This window comes from Lepisosteus platostomus, chromosome 15, assembly GCF_059453375.1.
Source record: "Lepisosteus platostomus isolate fLepPlt1 chromosome 15, fLepPlt1.hap1, whole genome shotgun sequence".
NCBI lineage: Eukaryota > Metazoa > Chordata > Actinopteri > Semionotiformes > Lepisosteidae > Lepisosteus > Lepisosteus platostomus.
The window spans coordinates 21,596,226-21,617,916 of record NC_142625.1 but is presented as its reverse complement, the minus strand read 5'-3'; the positions used below and the strand labels follow the sequence as shown (position 1 = coordinate 21,617,916).

The 21,691-nt window shown below is 39.3% G+C and overlaps 1 long non-coding RNA gene across 1 annotated transcript; it reads right to left on the bottom strand.

Moving 5' to 3' along the window:
• Positions 1–751: 751 nt before the first annotated feature.
• On the bottom strand, positions 752–20,114 carry LOC148648229 (uncharacterized). The gene is made up of 2 exons (XR_015926760.1): positions 19,893–20,114; positions 752–3,132 (listed from the first exon to the last, which is right to left on the bottom strand). It is a non-coding gene; the product is annotated as an uncharacterized LOC148648229 (long non-coding RNA).
• Between the last annotated feature and the right edge of the window lie 1,577 nt (positions 20,115–21,691).

Below are 21,691 nucleotides of genomic sequence, written 5' to 3'. Positions count from 1 at the left end.
TCTTATGCACCCAAGGTCATAGAATTCATGGAACATGAACTTTAACTCCACAAAGCTCAAATGTGGTTCTGCTTGTTTGTGTATCATGATTTAATGTATACAGGTTTTCGGGGGTCTAAAACCGAATAGAGTAGTGGTTTACTTCAGTTTACCTGTTTCCTCAGGGTTTTCTATAGGAATACCAAGCCAAAAAATTACCCAATTTTTCTGATACCCAGCTGTTGGAGAAAAGCAGATAATTGTGTCAGAGATCCCAAGCTCTCCCCCAAAGCTGCCCTATAAACCAGTTAGAGAATCCCCAAGTCTGGGCGTCATCATTTTCCAAAAGCCATCGATCTTCCCCTCTGGATTAATTCTTTTCATTTCCATGGCTCCCTCATAAATCCTGGCACAGTTAATTAATTTCAGTTTCAACACGGGGCCCCATAATACAGAATTGTTCTAGCAAACCCCATATTAATTATGCTATTTTGCAGCAATCTTATTGAAGGCAGTGTTTCATCTTTCATAATTACATTTTCAACAACAACTGCAACAAAAGACTAATTATGGTTTTGGCCCTGGTTTCTGTACAATAAGTCAAAACTTACAGTCCTGGTAATCAAACAGCATCATCATCAGGATTATTTGTTTTATTTTACTTGTGATTGGTGGAAGATTTTAATACAAAAAGGTGTTTGGGGGATTTTCCTTAGAATAATGTGGATCTTTCTTCATGAGATTTTAGATAATCTCCCTTTTGCTCAGGACAGGTTTGTGAATTCCATTCTGTGTTAAGTATTAGCTTGAACTGTTTTTTGTTTGGTTTGTCCCACCATAAATTAGCAGTATAATTGGAAAGCAGCACTGCCCATGTTATACCACATTTATACAGCAAGACTTGTGTCCGAGGTGATGATTGAATATCACATAGGCTTTCCAGGAATGTGTTAGCTAACTCCTAATCTGACTCCTCTACTCATTACAAGACTCCAAGTAACCACCCACATAACAACTGTGACAGGTCATGAATCAAGCCATAGTTATGACAGCCTTTAGCTCTGAGGGCAAGCTTGCAGAGGCAGCTATTAGCACCCCTTTGTTGTTGACCCTTATGGATTTATGGTTTGGAAAGAAAAAAAAGAAGGCAGCAACAACACTTACACACTATTACAAGCCCATTTAAAATGGAACAAAGCCATGCAGCACTGTTGTGATATCAAAATATGACTGAAGCACCGTCACATCATCATTATGGGAGGAAATCAAAAATGTCCCTGTGTTCTGCTGTTACTGTAAAACCCTTCAATATCTCCTAAAGAAAGTGACTAAATAACACAAAGCCATTAAATATAATTTTATTGCTTTGCAACATAAGATTTTACCTGAGATAATAACTCTTCGGGTAAAGCCTCTGTAAAAAGACCACTGGTGTGTTCTTAACTTTAGAAGAGCTAGTCAATAGTGTCAAGGTGGTTACTGAATCTTTTTCTCCGTTCAATCTTTGAGCAATATAATCTAACAGTCCCATAACCTACTTAAAAAAACACTCAGGTGTTTACTCAAGTGGCGTATTTTCTGTGCAGTCACAAACTGAGCAACTTCTGTGAACTGCACTGCAGCGCTGCACCACGACCTTTACCAGACAATGACTAGATCTCGTGTACGTTTATTCCACCTGTCAGTAAAGCTCAGTGAATTTCAGATGGTTTTCATCATGAGGAATATGAACCATTTAGCTGGTGACGGTATATTGCAATTAGCTACCTAAAAGTGAACCTGTAATAAACAAAAACCTGTTCTTTATGTGAACCTGTAAAAGTTGCAAAACGAACCTGTTATAAACCTGTTATGACACCCGAAGAAGGCTCCACAACCGAAACGCTGTGTTTCTTTTCTTCTCTTTTCAGCCTGGAATAAACCTTGACTTGTTCCTTTGCAGCCTACGCATGCTGACGCAGCTGCCTACTTAAACTGTTATAAGCATGGCTTCAAATGCTGGATTTTAAAAGAGAGGTCAAGTCTATAATCGTGTAGTGTGCCTTTAAGAGTGTGCCTATGATACTGGAATGTGGCAGCGTGTTGGTACGAGTGCAAGGGTAAGAGCCAAGGGGAAGAGCAGCCAAGTGTTTAAAGGCGTGTTTAACGTGTTGTGCACGTGTGGCTTTAAAACCTGTCACGCGGACCCCTGGGCGCCTGGTGGATTTGTTCCTCAGTGGACCATCAGGAGCACAGTGATCAGCAGAGGTTAAAAGTTACAAATCACCCCCCCTCCTCCCCCCCCCCTGCAACACCACCTCCCCCTATCCCTGCTCCTTTGGGGGCCGGGGTCTCATTCGTATTCCAAGACTGCTGCTGCTGGGGAGAGCCTGTTGGGACCCGAGGGCAATTACTCCGCTCATTTAATTGGCGTTATCATTTTAGCGGCCTGACAGAGATGGATCACCACGCCGGACCGGGGCAGTCGTGTCTATCCGAGAGAGAGGAGAGGAGCAGGGAGAGGGAGCGAGACAGAAAGAAGGAAAAGAAAGACAAAACAAGAGAGAGACAGAGAGAGGAGAGGAGAGGCTCCCACTCCACAGGTAGAACCTACAAGCAAAAATTTGCCAACACCATTCAAATAGGCTTGTGATTGTGTTCACCTCCTCTTCGGCAAGGTGAGACCTGCTAGATGCACCTCGACACAACTGTCCTCTATTCTACCCAGTAGAGCTGTGATGAACATGTGTCTCCTCGATGAATAGGTGTGAATTATTTGGACTATTTAATTGGTAGTTGCAAATGGATCTGACCTCATGTCTTGTTTGTTCCACATTAGTTTGTACCCAGATAAACATAAAAGGTAAAAACCTTTCTCATCTTCTGAGTCCCATTCACTTTTTCCAAAGACACTTTTTAACTCAATGGGATTCCGCCATATATTGGATGTTTTTAAACACATTTTGCAATTAAGACTTTCTGAATAACCTCAGAATCCTTCATGTTTGCCACAGTCAGTTCTGGATTCCTTTTGTGATGTTGGTTTCCAGCCATGGGGTCCAGCCTAGGTTGGCTAGGATTAGGTCCTCAGTCCACTGCAGCTGAGGGCATGCGGAGCTCTGTCCTCTTCTGGTGGCAGTCCTGCGGATTACCGTCATTTTGTTTAACAACGACCTTTGAAATAAAAAATGGAAAACAATGGATACAAAAAGACTCATAGCAAGACACACAGCACCTTAAAGAGAGAACTACGCTGTTATGGACCTCTTAGACCTTGCGTGTTTGTACACCAGCCAAAGAGTGGTGGAGAACCAACGAATCTTCTAGCCCCGCCAGACCCATAATGTCCCGGAGACATGAACGGATACACTGACTGCTGAGATAAGAACAGAATACTCCAGGACTTTCAAAGGGACTCAGGCAGGGAATTCTTTGCCCTTTTATCTTTTATCTACTGGCTGTTTCAATTTTAAATTTCCGTGTATTTATGCTCCAGCTTATAAAAAAAGAAAAGCGCTTGTTCTGCTAAGAGCTGAGAATTAGCGTAGCTCTGTGTGAAGTAATGCAGCAACATAATGAGCTTTACTGCAATGATGCCATAATTCAGGAACAGTAAAACTGTCAGTTGAATTAAGAGAGACCCATTATAGGTACTATACATAAGCTCTTGTTAAATTAAAGAGATACAAGACGCCATGGTCTCTGGGGCCAAAGCACAGGATAATTTTAGCTACTTAGTGAATCATCCAGGTGGCAGTTTCTACCCACAGTAATGACCTGGATTTGCACCTACTTCCCCATAGGTGGGATGTAGATACACATTAAATAACTAAATTCTATAGAAGAGCTTTTATTCCTGCTGACAGCGTTTATTTACCTCCATCAGAAATGGTCTGGCTGCAGTGTACTTAGTGACACTATCGGCTACATGGTGTAACTACAGTGAAGCTTATACTCTATGTCTGGCTGTAACTAGGGTATGAACAGAGAAGCCCAAATCAGCATGAGAAGAAACACACTAAAAGCCAATAATGTCCAGACACTTTGGGTGCCTCTTACTGTATATACAGTAGCTTGCCTTTCATTTTTACTGCATGTGAAAAATGGGTCAGAAAGATTTGGTGCTTTCACTTTAAAAATCAAAGGACTCTTTTTTGTTTTTTTTTATGACAACTAGGAAAGGTATGTTAAATTAGCATTTAGTAAAGCTTTTCACACCTCATTTTTGTAATAGCTATTTGAAAGGTTTAAGATAATATATATGGTAGTTGGTCAAGACATTCAAAGCTCAGTTTCCTAGGTCAAGCACAGCACCTTTATGTACTCAAGTACACACAGTACATTTATGTACTCAAAGATGATCTGTTGTTTTCTTTCTTGATTTCAGATCAAAAATCGTAATTCTGTTTGTCTGACCTTCATTAAGGTATGTTAAGTCCCATTAAGAAATCAAATATCTTTCTGTGGTACATGATCTGAAACCAGTGTATTGTATCTGAAAACATTCTCCTTTTCAGATACAGGATATGGGACCAACTACAGAACAGAGTGAAATATCTCATGCCATTCTCCCCCATATTTGACTGACCTGCTTACAGTTACTAATCTCTTCATTTAGTTCCCCTTCTCTGGGCTGGTCAGTGTGAAAACACCTTTTGAATTTAGTTCCATGATAAAAAAAACCCCCTCTGCCTCCCACAATTCCTACAACTGTGTGTATACAAGAGGCAGGTCTGGAGGAATATGAAAAATGAAAACTATAAGAGACACAATAATAAAAATAGCTGTAAGAGTGGACAGGAGAGGTAAGCAACATGCCTGCGACTACTTCATTATTCACTGGCTCTTTTGCTGGTGTAAAAATGTGCTGCACACTGCAAAACAATGCATCACCGTGGACCCAAAACAAATGGCCTGTCGCTGGTGTATTTACCTCGAATTGTTCAAGCACTTGCAGGCAAATGCGTCCAGCTACAAATACAACCCACCAATACACAGAGATGGGCAGGCAGACAGACTGAAGCCCGATTTCTTTCAACAAAATGAGAGATGAGGGGCAACAGCTCAGTTTCCATAATTTTTCCTCTTCTAAATTATAAGGACAACAGAAAAGGGACGATTTGATTCAATTACTTTGGCCAGGGAGGCAAGGGATCAAGAAAGCAAATATTCTCACCTGGCAGTCTGCCGAGCTCAACACTGCGGTCTGATAAAACAATTAATTTGTAATATTAGCACACTTGGAACGTAAGGATACATTCTGCATAATGAATGTAACCACATTACACTTCAAATATAATGACAATAATTCAATTCAGTGCTATTGCATTCATCTCCAGCTTGTTGTAGTCCCTTATCTGTCACAATGGCAATTATTTACATCTCCCACATATTACAAGCAAGCAATTACATGTCTGTAGAAATGTGGAGTTTACACACAGTCATAATTACATCGTTCTCAAGTTTTAAGTAAAGAAATATGATCGAATGATTTAAAAGGAAAGATTGAATCTGAGAGGGGGGAGCAAAGCTCTATTAATCAAGTTCTTTTTTTTTCGAAATGATTGGCGAGGAGTATCCCATATGGCAGATTTGGACAGTAGGTTTCATCATAAGCTATTGGTATTATGCTTTCTTAATTTTTTTATTATGCTAATTGCATGGTAAAGAAATTGGTTGCAGAGTTCCATTTCCTAATGTCTTAGATACACTTACAATAGATTGATTGACAGATCGGTTATATCTGACAAAAGCAGCAAAGCACATGCTCTTGAGGAGACAAAGGAAATGCCAGACTGAGGAGAGCTGAATGTAGTCTCCAGATGAAATAAAAGGCACAGATATTCCAAACTGAGTTGACATGTGACTTTTCAATGTGCAAAACTGGTCACTCTTTCCATTTTCCAACCGCTTTAATGCAATACAGGGTGATGGGGGAGCTGGTGCCTAAACTGGCAAGCAACAGGGGCAAAGAGAGATACACCCTGGACAGGACACCAGTCCATCACAGGGCACACACGGACAAACACATATACCAATTCCAATTTTCCCTGAAGCCAATTAATCTACCAGTTTGTCTTTGGACTGTGGGAGAAAACCTGAGCACCTGAAGGAAACCCATGCAAACATGGGGAGAACATACCAAATCCTCACAAACAGCATCCCAGGAATTGAACCCAGGGCTTCAGTGCTGTAAGACAGCCATGCTAACTACTGTGTCACCCTGCCACCCAGGCCTAAAATATCAACAAGGCTAATTATAGTCATGATCAAACACACAGCACATGTTCACGCACACACCACTGTCCCCTCATCAGCAGCTGTTATGACCATGTTATGTGCGCTTGGACAGGGGGCAGTGATTTCAGGATCGAACTCTGTATCAGTCAGGGAAAGTATTTGCGCATGCACATGCCTCTCTTGTTGTTGTTTCTATGAATGGAAGGGTGGGGGAGGAGGATATTTGGCACAAAATCCATCTGGAACTATTCTGCCAGAAGTCAATGGCCTTAATCACCTCTCATGACCTTTCCTAAGTGAGAAAAATGGAGGGGAGACCACAGTGCGCGCCAGTACAACCTCAGTCCGTACTCTCTGAGGCAAAACAATGAGGGAAATTGACTGGGAGGACCTGCAGCAGAACAGCTGTAAAAACGCAAGAAAAAGATAGACCAGAATCATTCTTTTTGAAAACTCTCTCCCTGGCTCTATTACTCACATAACAGCTTTTTTCCAGGACCTGTCATCTGCAGGGAAGAAGGGGTTAAAGGATGATAACGATTGTTACATTTTATTTGTGTCATTTTGTGCTGTTTAGCATTGTCTTCTGGGTCAAACGCTTGCATTCTGTTGCGTTTCACTTGTGTTGCATGTTTCCTCCAAGATTTGCTGGCATTCTTGAACCAAAATGTATCTACTGTATGCAGCTGTTTGTGTGTCAGAAACGAATTGGAAGGCTAACACACGCATTGACATGCAATACCAAAGCATGCAGTTTCTCATTCTCCAGCAAATGGACAGGTGAAGAGGTCTGTTTCACACATTGCCTGTGTTCCTTCTTTATAACCACGTCTTATGACTCTGCATTGCTGTCCCTGCTGAAAAATTTGAGACGTATCCAACAAACACAGATTTCTTCAATAATGAGTAATGTGTGCTTGATGTGGCAACATCTGTTAAGGAAATGGAGAGTTCTGTTTGGTGTCATCCGTAATTATGAAAACCTGTGCAAGACGAGCCTTCCTTACGTTGAATTTTGGACTGGTCCACCAGATTCATTTTGATCAGAGATATCCACTCACGCGCTGGAGCGCTGCAGGGAAGCTACGAAACAGCACCCATAAATAATACACTTGTAGACACGTGCCCTGGCTGCAGACGAAGCTTTAGGGAACAGGCTGTTGCTGTCCTGGATATGAGCATGCATTTAGATGCTATCAGTCCATCTTAAGCTTTTCCTCTGGCTTTTCAAATGTATTTTATCATAATTTAGGGAGAGCTAGTGTAAAGTGTGATGAAACAATGATAGAAATAAAGCCAAAAGGTCACACGATGCTGGTAAATGTCTCATTCTAGCTGGTGGCCCCCTGTGTAGAAAAGGGTAGAAATCTTGGGCCAATGGTAGAGCAGGTTCAACACCAAATGACTTTAATCAAACAAAAAATGCAACATGCGTTTGGCCTCACAAAGAGTAAAGCTGGTGGTGGGTCTGCCAGTAAAGAAAGCTGGTCTTACAAGGTTAAGAGGCTTTGCAATCTCAATCCACAAGTCTGAATTTTCACCCTTGGCAGTCACCTCCTCGTGGTGCACTTCTGTGTTTACCTGGAAATCAGTTTCAAGGTTCCAGAATTCCAGAACATGCCTATGCCCCTGTGATTATGAGTATAACCTTTTAACCAGAAAGGCGTTCAGCGTGCTGCCTGTACACTCGAGCTGTACCTTTGATAAATACTCTCTAATTACCCAACAACACTTACTGCCATCCCTGGAAGCAGGACTCGCCCTGGCTAAGATTAAACAGCTTTGCTACTGCATTGAATTATTCCTTTTAGAACCATTATTTCACTCCCATTCACTTAAGGCTTCTATCTCTCCGGCCAATCTTGCACACTGCTGAAGTGAAGGTGGGGAAGGAGTGGGGGTTAGGAAGGCTTTTCTTCCCCTTAATGCATTCAGTAATGATAATATTTTAAACAGCTCCTACATGAACAACAACAGAAAAAAAAAACGAAGAACGGGTTGTTTAATTTATGTGGAAAGCTGGCTGGAGTGGCAGTGATACATGAGTTTGTTAGTCAATTGATAAAGGAGAGGAAATTTTTAAAAACCATTCATCACCACAGGATATGGGCACCATATATCACCTATTTGCAAACAACAGGCTAATATTCATCCTACAAATGATTCAGTGACCCTCCTGGATACAGGCAGCTCTGACTTTGACCTAATTAAGAGTGAAAGAAAAAGGCTTTGTAGTTGGGGCCTATACTTGCACAGCTAGCTTTCCCTGTTTCTTTTAATAATTGCATACTTAATTACAGATACAAAAATTGATATATAATATATATGCGGTGCTTAAAATCTATAAAAAAAATTACCAGTTAATCATTATAAAAAGAAAACTAAAGGGAGACTACTATGTTGGTTGAGCATCTATTTTCAATTGGAGACACTTCCCGATGTATTAATGTACACATTATTTCATTCATTGCCACTAGGAATATTAATAATAATAGCGGTAGTGGTATTTGTAAAGAAGAAAGAGGCCTCAACTAAAAAATAATTTCCAGGTAACAGGTTAAAAATTGAATTTGTACGCAGTTCAATTCTTTACAAAAAAAAAGTCTTAAATGCCAAATGTAATATTTCCTTAATTCCAAATCATATCCCTCCATTAAACTCATGCATCCACCGGAATTATGACTTACTAAGTTAAAATGCTATCTTTTCTGAAAAAAGCAATAATTAGTCCATTATTTCTGGTAGTTACTGCTGCTTAATAAAAAGGGGGAAAGTCTTTGTTTAGATTCATATTGCAGATGAATGGTTTTTGCCGAGCGGAGTATTTATTTTGCTCCATAATGACACCAGGAGATTTGTTATTCCCCTGCGTTCCTGAGTTTTTCACATTGCTCCACATCCTCAGGGCTATATTTCATCTGCACACCCAATCCCCAAACAGATTTATTTACAAGTCTTATTTTTGTACAAATCTCCGGTTCACTCTAGGCCCTGTGAGAAGATCAGAGCTCTTGTTTCTTTTTTTTTCTTCTTTTTCTTATATCAGCATCACATTTTCAAATCGGGCATGATTTTGATTTTTTACATCCATTTCATGTTCTTATAAGGAAAGAATGTTGATAAACTGAGGTATATAAACAATTTAAATAACTAGAGAAAAGCCTTCCTTAGGCCTGAAAGGCCAGACACTACTGGTTCAAGTCTCTGTCATTAGTCAATGGTGACTGGGACACCCCTGAGGGGGTGGCATACACTTGGCTGGGTGCCACCAGTCTTCATTCGGTTGGAGTATGCTAGAGTGTCCTTGGCTTGCCCCATACTTTCAACTCCTGAGAATGGCTGGATGCCTGTGAACCAGCACTATTATTAACGTGAGCCACAGCATCCAGTCCTCCTCCAATTCCCCCTCCAATAACACTCCTGTTGGCACAGTGGGGCTCTCAGTGTAGAAAAATAAAACTGAAGGGCTCAACAGCGCACGATCCTCTGCCTTTCTCTTTGACAAATGGCAATTCCAAATTATAGGGCTGAATATAAAGAAGACAATCAGGGAGATCCCTCCAAAAATGATGTCTATAAAATTGAATGATGGGAAACAAAATGGATTGACTGTATGATCTTTCCTTATGCTAATCTTGAACACATCATAGCATTCAGGCCCTTTATGCACATTCATTTCAATCCCAATTAATTCAAACAGGCCGGGAAAAACCTGATTCTGCCCTGAATGGATTGTGCGTTTTAGAATCATGTTTTTCCTCCGCATTCAAAAGGTGACACCTTAGCTGAGCATGTGGGATCACTCCTATAATTTCCAAACACATTTTACATGATTAAGTCTGCTCACCTGACACAGGTGTTACAACTCTGTCGCCTTTTGCCAGCCTTTATTGCAAATAACACACCTTGGGGGTGCAGTTGGCAGAGAAGATGAAGAACCCAAAAATGAACCAGCCACTTTTCTCAGAAAGAGGGTGAGCAAGAGTGAAGTGGCATTTTCTCACCCTTTCTTCAGCTGCTACTGGGGGATGTTGGCGATTTGATCCGGCAGTGTATTTTTGGGGGGGAAAAAGACAAATGCGTGGATATTTCAAATGTCTGCGGTGTATACTAGAAACTTGTCTGCAGGCATGTGTGAGAAAACGTTAAGAGGGAATGGGAAAAAAAAACAAACCCCATGGAAAGAAAATAATTCGTCACAATCTTTAACAGCCGTCGCTTTAGTCTCTTTATAAATGTGGAGTGAGTTGATGCTGTGAAATGCCGAGAGCTGGTGGAAATGAATGCGGAGCTGACCCAGAGAGGGGAGTGGAGGCTGGAGACTGCAGTGGTCCAGGGTGCCTGTGAGTAATGACTCAGGCTGCCACTCTGCTGGTGTCGCCCCATTTATAACAATCCAGGGGCCACTCCTGTTCATTTTTCTCCTGCTCTCCTGCCCAAGTACTTGGGAGATTAATCAGGTGTCGGTCATGCGGATGGATTGCCAGGCTGGCAGGACATACTCATTGAGCTGAGACAAAGACAAGCTAAGCAAAGGAAGAGCCGGTCAATGCAGACTCTTAATGGGACAGTAAGGAGGCACTGTGGGCTTAGTGAGAGGCTGTTCTAGGTGACTGAAAAGGACGCTAGTTGGCCTCCCAAATTTCATAACAATCCTTCAGCAGGATATAAGAGAATAGGTCTGACATATTTAAAAAATAGAACATGCTGTGCCATACTATGACCTTTAAACATGTTTGATCCTGTGCAATCTTTGATGAAATATCACTATGTCCATCACAAAATTGGGGTTCTATCCTTTCGTGAATATCTTTCTTATCCCCTTGCCAAGAGAAAAAGGCGCATCTACAGTGATTCTTTGATTTACAGCACTGTAGAAGCAGAACACTCTGACTGGTGGGTTTGGAGCCTAAAATGATGTGCCAATCCAGGGTTAGTGGCTGTAGAAAAACGAGACAAGAGTAAGTCAGGCAGTGAGCTGCAGCTTTTGAGATCAAAGTGTGTTTAGCCATCTGCTTGACAGTTATTCTTTTGCTGGTGGGTATTTAATTATGTGCTTGAGAGATATGTATGGTACCCATCTACACTCTCTTCAATAAGTATTTGCAGCAGGTGGAGAGCCTCAATGTTTTATTGCAGTTACGTTCCAACCTCTCAGATATCTCCTGTTGCATTGCTTACGTCACCAGTGGTTGACCCTCACTCCATAGTTCAATATCTTTTAGAGTGTCATTCCATTTGCTAACGAGTTGTACCTTGAGTATAGGTACGTGGCCAGTTTTACCTCCGACTACAAATGTGTCCTTTAGGAAGACATTGTCCTGCTAAATGTCAAACAATGTCACAATGCTAAGTCACACTCTTAGATTTTTTTTTGTCCTGCAGCTGTGCTTTCATGAGTGGGTGTGCTACGAGGTCTTCAAACATGATAGAGTGGTTATATGATTTCCCTTTGTTTGGGAGATTTGCTCTGTGTTTAACAGCACCATAATAATTATTTAAATGCTAAAAATCTGCCTTAGTGCACTGGACCATTCCAGTTCATGTTGTTCTTTAACTCCATCATGCAAAGCTTTATTATTATCCCTTAAACGTCACTATAAATTTGCCTACATGACAAATATTTTAAATACTTTTATGATTGAGATTATTTTGTGTGTTAATTTGAAATTTCCACAAGAATACAGACTAGTGGAGGGCAGAATATCAAGGTAACCACTTTCTGCAAGATTTTGCAGCGTAGTGCCGAAATTTAATAATTGTAGCCATTGTTTTTGTTTTGTTTCATTTTATTTGCTGTTCCTATTACATCTAAAATTCACTGTTGATTTCTCCAAACTCGTTTCTTCTACAATTCCGATGGGGGGAGGAAAGCAATGCTTAACTGTACTCTGCAGTCACGAAATATTAAGTACTCCTTGCTGCAGAAAAATGAAAATACTGAGCCAATATACAAAACAATTAAAACTTTCAGAAATGAACCATCATTAAAAAAGGCTGGAATATTCTTTTCTTTTTTGGTAGCGATCCCTGATATTGGTAGAAGTCTAAGATTGTGTTCTCTGTGTCCCACGAATATGCCCAAATCAAAGGCTTGGAGGCTTGCACACTGGAAGGCTTGTAGTTTGTCTAGTTTGTCTGTTGCTACAATACACCATTGAGCTCCTTTGATCCTCCCCTGGGCTCTGCCGGGCTGCCCACTGTGCTGACATGGGGACTCATTTGGTTAATGATTAAGAGACTGTCACCAGCACCAGGGTCTCCTGATGGATTCATTATTAGGGGAAAAGATGAGTGCTGCAAAGGCAGTCAGGTAACAGAGAAATAAAACAGGGATTTTCTACCAACTCACTCCTGTTTGTTTAAAATCGAAGTTTTTCCTTATGTCATTGTTTTTTTTTTTTAAAAAAAAGGAAAGGGACTGGGGCACCATATAATTCATGAAGGCTTAATCATCCTCAAAGACCTGACTGTCTCAGACAAGTTACAAGGACAAGCTGCACTCATAGCTGTTGACATGAGCAGCATAATTTACTGTTCTGTTCTTTAAGGAGCCATGTACAGTACATATGAAAAGATGGCAGATGGTAGACAGGCTATTGAAAGAAAAAAACATCTAGGTAACTGCTCTCAACATGAACTAACTAGTCAATGTATGTTGTCAAGATTCTTAGGTATTGTGCAGGAAGCTTGGGCAGGTGCTGTAAGGCACCACCAGGCACTTGGTAAATAATGGTTTGTGTGGTCAAGCACTGTCATCGGGTCCTGCAAACTTTCTCTATGAAGATGTTGTCAACATGTGTCTCAGTGCAGCGCTCCCTGCAAGAAACCACACAAAAAATGCACCATGGGAGGCCTTGACTTCAATCCAGGGAGATCCCTAGTGCTTGTTCACAAGCCAAGCAATCGGCTGTTTGGAGCACAAAGCACTCATTTTGCACGCAAGGAAAAAAACTTCAATGTCTTAACAGGATATTAAATTAAAGGATCTTCACTGCATGTTAAATGTTTTGGTGGTGTGCTACATGTCTGTCAAAGCCTGTTTAAGCTGGGTCTAAAAGATTCCTGAACGGACTGGCTGAAACCAAGAATCCCATATCTGCACATCTACTCAGTTCAAAGAAGTCCGTGCGATGAGATATATGGAAAAGATGACATCAGCAAAAGTGAAAATAATAACAATAATTTTAAGGATGGTAAATGCACAATGAAATATGTGCTTAGATCTAGTACAAAGAAAAAATGCGCGTGTGTGCCGCATTGCGAATACTGCAGACTGCAAAGGAAAGCTGGCCTTTAGGAGCCATATGGATCATTTTTAAAATGAATCATCTTAATGGCCAGAAGAACATATTTGCAGTCTATTTTGAGTGGTTTGTTATCTTGTTCCAGCTGGTCGACTCGTCTGCTTGGATTCTAATCTTCTCTGGTGTCTCCTGGGCAAACCCATGGAGTCTGTTTGTTCGGAACTCCCTGTTGTTAAACACGCAGAATCAGGACAATATGGTGAATGTGGAAGATGTTTCAGTTCTCTCAAAGAACCTTTTCAGAAAGCGGTGGCTGTCCAGCATGCAGGGCAAGTTGACTCACTCATACCTGTTTCTAATTGCTTCTTTGATAGTGTGTTTGTCACTAACCAGTTGAAAGTAAAGGCAGTACAGTAGGTCACAGACATGCTGCAGTTCACGAAAGTTCTGCTCTGAAATAACAGTGCTATTATTTTCACAGGCAGAATTCCATGATTATCTTAGAAATAATCATCATCCCAGTAGCAAGTTCTTCTACTTCCACTTCGGTAAAAGTATAAGGTTTAAACAAAAACAGACAATTTCTTGGCACAAAAAACAAATTGCGAACCCATTCAACCTATTAAGAAGTAAATAGAAATCTTATGGCCTGCGTTCAATGTGTTTTTAAAGACGGTTTCAGCTTACATATTGTTGACTCATCTTGTACTGAATCTTCTAGTGGAAAAGGTTTCTTATTTATTTAATCATAGTAGTGCATAAAGAATCATTATTTTAAACTATTTTGGGGGGAGCGACCCTAAATCCAAAACCTTCTATCATAATCCTGCTGATAACTCTGATAACCGCTGATAACTACTGATAAAGGTGCCGTCCTTCGGATGAGACCTCAAACCGAGGTTCTAACTCTCTGTGGTCTCTAAAAATCTCAGGGAGTTTCTTGAAAAGAGTAGGGGTGTTACCTCGGCGTGCTGGCCAAATGTCCCAAATTGGCATTTACCAGTCATGGCCTCCTAATAATCCCTATCTATGAACTGGTTTCATCACTATTTTTGAAAGTTGTAAACAAAGGATTTTCAACTGATACAGAAATATGACCAACCTTGTCATATTATTTATAATAAGGTATCAATACACTGTTACTCTGTGGTAAATCTCAGAGATGTACAGTGATTCAAAGTGGGAATAACTGCATTGAACGCAGAGGTATGAGGGATCTGTGCAGGTGGGCGTGATTGATGCCAGGGGAGTGTAGGCGGGACAGGACCTGTGGCTTATTGGGGCAAGTGTTCCTCTCTAATCAGAGGAATGAGGAAGCACCAAACTGAGCTCTAACCCCCCCCCCCTCCACCACCACCACCACCACCTCCACCACCATCATCAATACCAGCCCCCATCAAAAAGCAGGGTCATTTATCACAAGCGAAGAGAAGAGCCCCTAGCATCTAGGGTCTTGTCAGGTGGAGCAATCGGCTCTTTGTGCCGGCCAGCAAACAAGTGTCGGATCAGCAAAAGTCTATTAAAGGCTGGTGGGCTTTTCAGAGGCAATTGGAAGCGGGTCACTGCTTTTGCTACTTTCCTCTCCTTCTTGCAGCAAGAACCCCTCTTTGTGTCGCTAGTTGGGGTGACACAGATCTGCTGAAGATTAATGATTTTTAGCAGGCGTTCGTTTTAGCTCTTCCATGCTGTACGGACAGAATGTCCTATCCCTGTGCACACACACACAGTCTACTCTCTCAGTCCCTAATAATGTAATTCAATCAATGGTTTTGGTTTCCTCTGTACTTCTTTTATGAAAAGTAACAACTAATACAGTCCAGCATTTCCCGTATGTGTATTTACAACAGATTTTAGAAATAAGGTTAAACAGTTATACTTCTATTATTTTATATTCATTTATATAAGCAGTATATGTGACATTACAAAGCTTTTGATGTGTTCAATAATAAGATTCCTTTCATTTTCCAGACGGCAGCATGAGCTGCCCCTCTGAAAAGCAGGTTTTTTAAGTCTTGTGAGCTGTGTGCTTGCACTATAACTACCCTGCGAGATGTTGTGGTTTTACATACTCTCATGACAGTATTTTTCCCCTTCACGAGATACTCCGCAGATTGCAGATTTTGGGGAGTTTATGATAAATAAGGCCTTGTGACCATTTTGATCATACACGACAAAACAACCAGATGACGCTTTTTTTCCAGATATTGTACAACGGAAATTTAATGTTATCATATTTCTTACCATATGCTCTTAATTACGATAAAGCTTGAAATACTGGAGATGCTACAAATACTGACACTTTAATGGTATGGTTTTTAACAAAATCCAGTGCCCTTATGAAAAATAAACAACTTTCATTTGACTTCATATAATGCACTATGAAGCACACGCTGTTTTTTAAGTATACTACTGCTGATGACGTCTGTTAATGGAAACACTAAATGCTTCGGTGTGCCTATAGTGCATATTTAACTTGCAACAATTTTTATGATGTTAATGAATAACAAATTGAAACAAACAAAGGGGAAATTAACATCAAAAACTGGCTTTAGTTTAATATACTGTAAGTATTTAGTAGGCACAAAAACTATGTGAGAAGGTCAAATTCTTTATTTTAATCTCTAGTCGGAGAATAATATAAAAACGATTATTTATCTGTTGATAGCACACAATTTTATAAATAATCTGTTTAGCCATTTGTTAAAGACAGAAATGGTTCTGTCCCCATTATGAGAATTAGCATTGAAAATTAGAAATGAGCTCATGAGAATCCCACTTAATTTTCTAAAGATTCAATTTCATTTTCAAAAATTAATTTAACTAGCCATATTTGAAGAGAAAGAATTTTCAACTCGCATTTTTGTGCAGCAGGTAAGCAACAATAATTAAAAAAAACTTGAAAGAAAACTTTTAAAGGATTGTGTTTTCAAGAGTTATTTAATAATTTGACATTTCGAAAATATGTATGATACAGTTAATACATCCTATGTGTACATGACAAATTAAAGATTTACTTTAATTTTCAAAATTTAATTTAACTAGTCAGGCAAGAGAAAGAATTTTCAACTCACATAGTGTGTAACCCAGATCCTCATTCTGGGTTGACAAAGCTATACAAAGTCACATGTGGATCTGAAGTCTAAGCTGTCTAAACTAAGCTACACCAAGTCATGCAAGAAACTGAAATGCTCAATCTCACTCACTGTTGAAAGAATTAAAAGGCCACAACATGCAGAAGACGTGTATTTTCTAACAGTCTGGATATCTGGTGAATGACCAGCCTCCACTTAAATGTACATTATTCTTCTTGGGTCGTCCCAGGACACTAGTGTGCACAAAGCTCTGATTTCTTCTGTGTTTTTTTAACATGCACTCTCATTTCAGGCAGCTATACATCATCTCAGACAGACAGAGCAATAAAGCCAGAGCAAAAGTTATTTTTTGAGTTCACCACAGTGGTCAAATGTGGCTCCGCAAGCAACATGTTTTTAAGGTTTTGAAAAAACAGCCTTTTCTTGGGTTAGTAGTTTGCATGTGCTCACTGTGGTCTGAGGAGTTTATTAGAAAGCGGCATGCTGAGAAAAAAAATACAGACCACTAATTACTGCCTTTTCTAGCACAGAACCTATAATTATTTCCAATGCATGCAAAGCTTGTCTTTATTATTAAAAATAGAACATTATCTTTACATATTCCCTATTGATGATCCTAGTTTGTCTTGCAACACATGCTACCTTTTAATCCTTGAGGATTCTTGCAAAAACATTTCAATTATGCTGACCCCAATATGATAAGGAAAATAGAACATTTTCTCTTATTAAAATATCAAACCAGAAAATTACTTGACTCTTGTTGCATGTGGAATGTTTTCTCCACAGACTAGGCTAGAATATCTCCCATAAATCTTGTTGTTTTGTGGTGTTGCCTACAAATTCAGTAAGATCTATTTATCTGTCAAAATGTCATTTACATTTTAAGTATCATCATTTTCAATGATTCACAACTCATAAGTGATATGTAATGAACACTAAGGTTTATAGTGTAAAGAAAAACAAATGACACACCCCTCTGAAATCGATGTGTTTCAACTACTTTGCAGATACGAGTTTAACTGAATAAATAAGATTATAACTTAAGAGACTTACTCTTTCCCTAAAATTCAAGGGTTAATGACGGCGGTGCTTACTAAATTTGACCAATAGAGGCGCTCTGCTCCAAAAAATGCCCTTCAAAAAACTGCCCGACTGCCAAATCTTCAGTACTCATCGCATGACGGGCACAGCAGAAAAGCCTATGCTGAACACCTGCCCCATTTATATGAAAATATTGGTGTTATTTTCGCGACGTGTAAAGCTTATAAGAACATCCTAGTCGTTAATAATCATTCATCAGTTTCCTATCGTTTTTTTTTTCCCGGCTCCTTATACATTCATCTGAATTTGAGCATTTCTTATGTTTCACCAAATAAATTGTACGCATAAATTCAAATGAAATTACATGTTACATTATTAAATATATGTTCTAGTGTCTTTATGTACAAGTTATTTTAAAATATTTCTGTAATCAAAATGAATTACCTAAGTTATTTTATTCATTTATAAATCAGGTGAAGTGTGTTTAGAAGTCTTAATTTGAAGCAGTTCGGATCCTCACTCAAAACAATATCTTCGATTTAAAACTCCATGAACAGCTGCAATCACTCTTTGGGCGTATTATTATTCTTTGAATATGATATCCTTGTGAGAAGTTCAGGACTTATTGTTATAGATGCTTGAATATCAGGAACGGTTAAAACATTAATGTGAGTATTATTAAGTTTTATTGAGTATTATTAAGAAGCCGTCTATTTTTACACTTATTTACATTTATATAAAGTACATAAGCGGTAAAATCGCGTGTTCAAAAAGAATATGCCTTTGAAACAATGTTCTTTGAATTTGTTGCATTTTCAGATCACAAAGAACACTCAGGTACTTAAAATGCACCTATGCTGTAAATATAGTAAGTTATTCATCAACGTTATCAAAGTACAGACAATTTTTAAAATCCAGAAATAAATTATAATCAGTGCGAAATGATGAGCTAAAACTATTCCAAAACGATTCAAACTTGGTGTTTATTTAACAATTAAAAGTCAGTGTGTAAAGCACAGTACTTTTAAAATGTGAATTATGAAATTCTTACTTTTTTTTCACACCTGTGATTGGCATTTTAACTTCCATGGCACCCAGACTCTGTTGCATTTCGAATGCATCTTTGAGCGATAGATTCAATTAATTAAATGAATGAATGATTCTGGAAATGTGTGCATAAAAAATACTCTGTTATTAGAACAATCGCGCAAGGACTCGGTGATTAAAGAGCCGGTCAATACAAAACCGAAAAACCAATTGACTGGCAGTTATTTATTTTTTTTTATTTGGTAGCGCAGGTTTGCTGAGAAGATCCGGTGTCTAAAGATACCGTCCGATCCAGATCCTGCTAACTTTTGCAAAGCTCGTGTAAGTCCCGGGTAGACTAATTGTAGATAATTAAATCATAGATGTATAACATTCAGGAGCTACAGCGCTGGCTCTTTGACGAGCTCTTCCTAAGATTTGTCACTTCCTTTCACCAGTTCACTCAATTTCAGCCTACTGTTACGGTAACGACAGCTATATATCCGTGTCGGTAAACTTCATCCTAAAAGTGAAGAAGAATGCAATTAAATAGAAAGGGGGTTTATGGAAACAGTCAAAGACAGTTTTACAGCTTCTTAGCTTTACACGTTGCGTGGCACGATAAGATTTAGCATCTATTAGGAATAAATGAAACCGGCGAAATACATAAATATCCTGGCGTATTCATAGCCTTTTGGAGAATCCCTTACTGAGAAGAAAAGCTCCGTTAAAAAACGGTGAAAAGCTTTTCCATTTATTGTTTATTAGCCTAAGTGAAATCGCTAACATTTTACATTCAAATGATTTTAGCGTGTCGCGGTATGAAAAGCATCTTAGCCTGAAACACACTTAAGGTAGATCAAGAGTTTGATATGAATACTTGCAGAGAGCTCTGTGGATGGTTTTAGGTTAGTTTAAACTATTTGCTTCTGCTAAGGATTTGTTAGGGTTTTTAATGTTCCCTGTCCAGGAACGTTGATTACCGCGGTTTCTTGAGGTCTGGTATTATTAATAATAATTCCGAAAACCCAAATATATTACAACTTGACAGCTAGATATAGTGCGGATATACATGTGACCTTTTCTTTGTGCTAAATGGACAGTGGTTTTTTAACACAAAAAAAATTGCCATTGTTTCGTGCTGTGCCCCCTATACACTGCACTTAAAACGATTGAAAGCTCATATTTTTCAAACGAGAAAACGTACCTGGAACTTTTCAAAAGCATCCATCATTATTACTTAGTTATTAAGAAATACTCGGACACAAGAGTACAGCGTCCTGCTTACCTCGACGCTGGTAGCAATATATCCTAACTTCTTTTTCAGGTATGGTCCTGGTGCGATGTTGAACCTCAGCTTGCCTCTGAGTAACTGCCCTCATGTTATTTTAATTGATAAGAGGCCTTATGATACATTTAGCGCTCCCAGCAGCAAAGCTGCGCCTGAGAGGTTACCCATTGCAATCATATAAGGTCCGGGACACAGCACTTGACAACTGATAAAGGAACATTTTAAAGGTGATTTTATTTCTGTTATTCATTCTTAAAATTCGTAGGATGGGGATCTCATTAGTCTAAATAAGCAAGCATCAACACTTTTTTCGCTGTCTATAAGCACACGGATCACTTAATAGATCATTAACCACCAATATGCTGCTGACTTAGACATTTTTACATCTCTTCTCCATTACAACCTGCTATTACCGAAGGGAGGGGGACCTACAGCAGCCCTGGGCATATCAGAGCGTATTACAAATGCTGTTAGTAATGCTGCAGGGTCAGTCTAAACTAACACGGTGTTTTTTGTAAGTCACAGTTTTCTCAGCGTCATAACCAAAACTCGAGATCTGCTCTCCAACGGGGTTTGCTGGAAAACGGCTGTTTAGATTATTATTTTTTGGACCGTACCACCTTTGCACAGGCCAATAAGCCTTTGTGTTGGATATATTAGACCTCTTAAGCTGGTGATGTTTCTTTAAGTCACGGAAAAATAATGTTCTCTTTAATAAGCACTAACAGTACAGGGCCGATAAGCATTTGTTAGCAGAGAATGAAGTATCGTGAATCACTGCGATTCCATTCATAGTTAATGCTGTAGGAACGCGAAGGTTCACGTAACTTAAGTACAAACTTTTGCCCAGCGAATATGTTAAATATTTCAGGATGACAGCACCCAAGACCTACGGAGTTAGAACTAATGAGTTGATAAACCATAATCAAATGAGCAGTAATTAAATAAAACACACATCTTGTTATTATCTGCCCTTCTTAGACATCTAAAGTACTGCTGCTAATACACCTCTGCTCCTTGTAAAACTACTGTATACGGTACGTGCTCTCTGAGAAAGAACATGCACACTACTGTACAGTACATTAACCTACATTAAATCTTGTGATACTACAGCCGAACTGCTTGATTTTCCAGACGAATACATTTACACCAAACGTGTGAAAATGTGTAAAGTTGGCAGCAACAATGATATTACAAGAATATAAACATTCCCCAAACAAAGAGAAGCCTGGCTGCTTTTTAGGGTATAGACGTTATTTTTTTTTTCAATTTTCTTTTAATGTCAAAAAAGAACTATAATTTCTCTTATCCCCTATTATATAAAACGTTAAAAGATATATTGCAGCTTTTTATACAGAGGCCGCTGCAAAACACTAATACTGTGTTCATTTGTGTGTCTCCTACAATGCAGTTCAGTTCCTCATTTTAAATTCAGTGGTTGTTTGCTTATTTAACTAATTTCAATTTAGAGTAATTACCTTGTTCCCCATTATGATTATACCACAGACTTGCCACAACAGCGTTTTTTTTCTGTTTGATATTTCTTAGTTGTGGTGTGAGTGCATTTTTAGGGCTTGGGGTGCATTTTGGTCTTAGTGTCACAGCTACGGTACGTAGGAAGACAAGTGCGTCGTGCGCTGAAGGTCGCCAAAATAATGAAAAAATACATAAAAGCAAATTCGCCAGAAAAATCCATAGATATAGATGTTTGTGCTGACGAGTGCGCCGGACCTCATAAACAGATCTCTTTATAACAGCAAGGTTGAGAAAAAGAAAGTCCTAAAATAATTATACTG